Source organism: Narcine bancroftii, chromosome 5 (genome assembly GCF_036971445.1).
Source record: "Narcine bancroftii isolate sNarBan1 chromosome 5, sNarBan1.hap1, whole genome shotgun sequence".
NCBI lineage: Eukaryota > Metazoa > Chordata > Chondrichthyes > Torpediniformes > Narcinidae > Narcine > Narcine bancroftii.
This window is the reverse complement of record NC_091473.1, coordinates 119,044,941-119,051,077: the sequence shown is the minus strand read 5'-3', so window position 1 is coordinate 119,051,077 and position 6,137 is coordinate 119,044,941.

The window sequence follows — 6,137 nt, the reverse complement described above, 5'->3', positions numbered from 1 at the left end:
ATCTACTCCTTCTTTTTGAACTCTTCCTTCGTGAGGTTGTTTTTCTGGAGGGAGGCGGCGTGTCCTGGTGTGAATCGAAGGCCCCTCTGCGAGAATGCGGTGCCTTACCTGTGCTTGGGCTTGGCTCAGTTGAGGTGAACTATGCCACCAGTGTGGAGGGAAATTCTGCTAAGATATGGATGAACTCATTGCCTGAGAGGGTGATTGAGTCAAGGTGGGGGGTTGGTAGCTTGGCCTCGCCCAGGGAAAAGGTTTGGAATGTCTTGGCTTGTACCAACCATCACCCTTTCAGGTCTACCAGTAGGCAGTGCGCCCAGAGAAAGTCTGCGCCCAGGAGAGGATGTGCCACCGCCGCCAGCGTGAAGGTCGATGTGAAGTGGCTGTCACTGAAACGGAGCAGGACGGTGCTGCTGTTTACTGCCCTCAGGGCCAGGTCCGGTTTCCCGTTCTAGGTGTCATACACTAACCTCCGCACCAGGAAATGCCGACCTGAGAGTATGTCCCAGACGTATAAGAGACTATCTCGCTGGCTAGCTGTCATGGCCATCAGTGATGGCTGGCAATGGTGTTTCCCTAAAATGCGCACGGTGAGGGGGGGGAATCGGCAGGCCTCTGTACCTCATCACTGCTGGTGGAAATAGTATTGTGCCTCAGGAGAGACAACTTGCCTTTTCAGCATCGGATCCAGCCTTGTTGGTCTCCGCGTATGGGGCCTAGCAACTTGCTCTACCAATGTGCCATTGACCCACTTTTCTCTCCAGAGCATGTCCACCAGGGCTGCGAATTTTCGAGGGGGTCGCTGAAGACCTCATTGGCCAGCAGCAGTCCGATGTCCTCAGGCAGTTGCTCCAGAAAAATCTGCTCAAAGAATAGGTAAGGCGTGTGCCCCTTGGCCAAAGCCAGCATATCACTCATGAGGACAGATGGGGCCCTGTCCCCCAGACCATCCATGTGCAGCAACGGGCAGCGTGCATGCGCCTTGAGAGCCCAAAAGAGTGGGTTAATAGCTCTTTTAGGGCCTCATATTTGCCCTGTTCTGGACGCTGCTGAAGGAAATCAACAACCCTTGCTGCAGTGTCCAGGGCTAGCAAGCTCACCACGTAGTAGTACTTTGTGGGATCAGTGGAGATCTGCTGCAGTTGAAATTAAGATTTTGCCTGTTTGAACCACACCAGTGGCTGCGATGTCCAAAAAGTTGGCAGCTTTAGCAAAATTATGTGGAGCGTAGATGGGTCAGTCATCTTCGGGTCCAAATTCCGTTTGGACACCAATGCAGCGAGGTGCTACTGCAGAGCGAGAGAAGAACGACACCCACACAAGTGTAAGTGAAGTCAAGACAAGACTGATTTATTGATCTCCCCAGCCCTGCTTTTATAGACCCAGCTTCCTGCCACTGGTATTCCCGCCACTGCGCGTGGATGTGACATCACTGGCAAGCTGGCTTTGGATTGGCTGTGGTTCCTGCTGTGCAGGCTCCTGGCCAGTGAAAGCCTTTAGTGTACGCAGGCTTTCCGCGCTCACCGTGTCAGTCCACCAATTTTAAGTGCCTGTTCGCTTGCCAGGTAGCGAACTGCTACATTATGTAGAGAATCATAAACACTGGCCAGGATTTATGGTCTATGGTGTGTAAGAGACATGATTTGTCACTATTTTATCACTATCTTTTTTAAAACATTTATCTATCCACCCACCTACCTACCTATCTATCATTTTATTTGATTATTTGTTTATTTATTTGTTTTTATTTTATTATTTTCTATTAGCAAAGTGCTTGAAAAGCTGACACTATGTAAGCATATTTACTTTGGCTTGGCTTCGCGGACGAAGATTTATGGAGGGGGTAAAAAGTCCACGTCAGCTGCAGGCTCGTTTGTGGCTGACCAGTCCGATGTGGGACAGGCAGACACGATTGCAGCGGTTGCAAGGGAAAATTGGTTGGTTGGGGTTGGGTGTTGGGTTTTTCCTCCTTTGCCTTTTGTCAGTGAGGTGGGCTCTGCGGTCTTCTTCAAAGGAGGCTGCTGCCCGCCAAACTGTGAGGCGCCAAGATGCACGGTTTGAGGCGTTATCAGCCCACTGGCGGTGGTCAATGTGGCAGGCACCAAGAGATTTCTTTAGGCAGTCCTTGTACCTTTTCTTTGGTGCACCTCTGTCACGGTGGCCAGTGGAGAGCTCGCCATATAATACGATCTTGGGAAGGCGATGGTCCTCCATTCTGGAGACGTGACCCATCCAGCGCAGCTGGATCTTCAGCAGCGTGGACTCGATGCTGTCGACCTCTGCCATCTCGAGTACCTCGACGTTAGGGGTGTGAGCGCTCCAATGGATGTTGAGGATGGAGCGGAGACAACGCTGGTGGAAGCGTTCTAGGAGCCGTAGGTGGTGCCGGTAGAGGACCCATGATTCGGAGCCGAACAGGAGTGTGGGTATGACAACGGCTCTGTATACGCTTATCTTTGTGAGGTTTTTCAGTTGGTTGTTTTTCCAGACTCTTTTGTGTAGTCTTCCAAAGGCGCTATTTGCCTTGGCGAGTCTGTTGTCTATCTCATTGTCGATCCTTGCATCTGATGAAATGGTGCAGCCGAGATAGGTAAACTGGTTGACCGTTTTGAGTTTTGTGTGCCCGATGGAGATGTGGGGGGGCTGGTAGTCATGGTGGGGAGCTGGCTGATGGAGGACCTCAGTTTTCTTCAGGCTGACTTCCAGGCCAAACATTTTGGCAGTTTCCGCAAAGCAGGACGTCAAGCGCTGAAGAGCTGGCTCTGAATGGGCAACTAAAGCGGCATCATCTGCAAAGAGTAGTTCACGGACAAGTTTCTCTTGTGTCTTGGTGTGAGCTTGCAGGCGCCTCAGATTGAAGAGACTGCCATCCGTGCGGTACCGGATGTAAACAGCGTCTTCATTGTTGGGGTCTTTCATGGCTTGGTTCAGCATCATGCTGAAGAAGATTGAAAAGAGGGTTGGTGCGAGAACACAGCCTTGCTTCACGCCATTGTTAATGGAGAAGGGTTCAGAGAGCTCATCGCTGTATCTGACCCGACCTTGTTGGTTTTCGTGCAGTTGGATAATCATGTTGAGGAACTTTGGGGGACATCCGATGCGCTCTAGTATTTGCCAAAGCCCTTTCCTGCTCACGGTGTCGAAGGCTTTGGTGAGGTCAACAAAGGTGATGTAGAGTCCTTTGTTTTGTTCTCTGCACTTTTCTTGGAGCTGTCTGAGGGCAAAGACCATGTCAGTGGTTCCTCTGTTTGCGCGAAAGCCGCACTGTGATTCTGGGAGAATATTCTCGGCGACACTAGGTATTATTCTAATTATTCTAATGCTGAAAGAAACACAGCAGGACAAACCTATGATTTGGTTTCTCAAGGGAGAAAAAAATAATAACCAATAGAGGGCCCTCTAGCACCATAAACTTGCAATTATTTAATTTTTAAATTAAAAAAAATTTAGCCATACAGCACGATAATAGGCCATTTCAGCCCACGAGCCCCTGCTGCACAATTTACATCCAATTAACTTACACCCCCGGTACATTTTGAACAGAGGGAGGGAACCAGAGCCCCCCCCTGGGGGAAACCCACGTAGAAACAGGGAGAACAAATAAATTCCTTACAGACAACGTGGGATTTGAACCCTGGTCCCGATCACTGGCGCTGTAAAGGTGTTGCGCTAACTGCTACTCCGTGATCTCTTCTGTTTTCTTAGAGGACAGAGTAGATTGGACAAGATAATCAAATGTTTGGCCGAAATGGCCGATTATTTATTATTGGCAGACATGTTTCACGAGAGAATCTTGGATGCATTCCATAAAAAAAGCACGGCACCAAAGTTCATGCAGCCACAGTGACTAACAACAACCTCACACTCAATGTCACCAAAACCAAGGAGCTGATTGTTGATTTCAGGAAGGGAGAGCCAGAGGTGTATGATCCAGTGATCATTGCTGGGATCAGAGGTTGAGAGAGTGAGCAAATAGAAAGTTCTTGGGAGTCACTATCTTTGAGGATCTTTGCTGGAGCCAACACATTGACGCCATTTTGAAGAAAGCACATCAGCACCTTGTGGTGAATGTCTGCCGAGCTGCCAGTCTCCCCTCTGGCGAGTCTTGCTGTACTAACATTGGCTGTGCATTATCTCTACTGTTAAGGACACTCCCCTTGGGTATAACTGTATATGCACCTATTGTCTTTCATTATTTGTACCATGAGTTTCTGCGAATAAAACTCATGATTATTGTTTGACCGCATCGTCTTTGACTACTTCATCAACTGGCACTTCATACCTCTACTTCCACAGGGGTTTGAGGAAGTTTGGTATGACATTTGGAAACCTTGGCAAATTTCTACAGATGTATGGTGGAAAGTGTGCCGACCGGCTGCATCACAATCTGGTATGAGGACACCAATACCTCTTTGTGCAAAGCCTTGCAAAAGATCATGGATATAGCCCAGGACAACACAGGCAATACCCTGCCCACCATCGGGAATATCTACAGGCAATACTGCCATCAGAAATCAACAACAATCATCAAGGATCCACACCATCCAGGACACGCTCTGTTCTCGCTGCTACCATCAAGAAAGATGTATGCACCACCAGGTTCAGGAACAGTTGCTACTCCTCTACCATCAGGCTCCTCAACAACAAACTCAACCAGGGACTCATTGAAGGAGTTTGTTTTTTTTCCACTCTGTATTGCACGGTCAGTTTGTTTACATTTCTTTACTTGTTTAGATGTTTTTGTCGTGCACAGTTTTTTTTTTGCACTACCAGTAAGTGGTAATTCAGCCTCACCTGCAGGAAAAAAGAATCCCAGGGTTGTATGTGATATCATAAATAAATCTGACAATAAATCTGAAATCTGATATGGTTGACCACCAAGCAAATTATTCAGTTCAGGGACAACTGGGAATAGGGAACAAATATTGCCTTTTACAGTGAAGTCCACGAATCAAGAAAAAAAATCTAAGTGTGTTCTCCTCAGGTGATGGATAAGAAAGGCTGCAATATGATTGTGGAAGCAAAGATGAACATTATAGTGCGATCAATGACCACTTGCAGACACGAAAGAAGTAGTCAAAGGCTTTATTAATCAAGAAACCCAGACATGCCTCTACATGCTGCTGGCTCACGTCCAAGGCAGGTATGAGGGAGGAGATTAGGGCTCTCGGCCTTTATTAGGGGATCTTATGGGGAGGGGCTATAGGAATAGAAGATGGGCCAACCAAGTGAGGACATGCCCGCAGTACCATGTTCCACCACAAACATGTGAAGAGATCAACTGTCAGTCAAAGAAATAGCACTTTGTCTTGTTCCTAAATTTACATTGTAGTTGCATGTCAAAAAGACCCACACCAGCCATTTTGCACATAGATTGATGGCATAAAGGCTGCTTGGCAATTATCCTACTTCTTGTTTAATCTGTTAATGCAGAGCTTCTGAAAGTATATGTGCATGTCATGTCCATCAGATACTGTTCAATGTCCTATCTGATGGTCAAGATAAGAGAACATAGCATGGAATGAATTATTTTTTGTTAGGACGCCATCCCACTTCAAGGTAAAAATACAACCAACAGGGATAATGTTCTAAGTGTGCTTTAGAAAATAGGAAGATGACCAAAAGATGAAATCTGAAGCATTGTCAAAATCGCTGAAATCGTGCTCACATTTTTTATTACAATGGTCTTAATTTAATCAAAGGAAATTACAACAAAGCAAATTTGAAAGTCACCCCAAGTGGGGAAAAGGGGTGACTGGTCCCCACATCCCTACAGTGTTTGCTGCCTTATGAAAACTTCATTGATATTGACAGAATCTCCAGTCCACATGGGCATGAAAACAGATTCTGTCAAATTTGTTATTTCCAAAAGAAGTTGACCAAAGTACAATTACTTTGGAGGATAAATATATATTTTAATGGAGAGGGGGGGGGGGGGGTCAATAACTTTGTGCCACTGTGACTTGATGTCACACAGGTTTTGATTTGTCAAAAATCACTGATTTGTAGCTGGAATTATATTAATTTTGGGTATTAACGTTTTTAGTCGAAGGCTTGCCCATAGCTATCCTTTGTAAGGAGTTTAAGGAGATTCACTATGTCACAAAGACTTTCAGAAACGTCAACAGGTGTACTCTGGA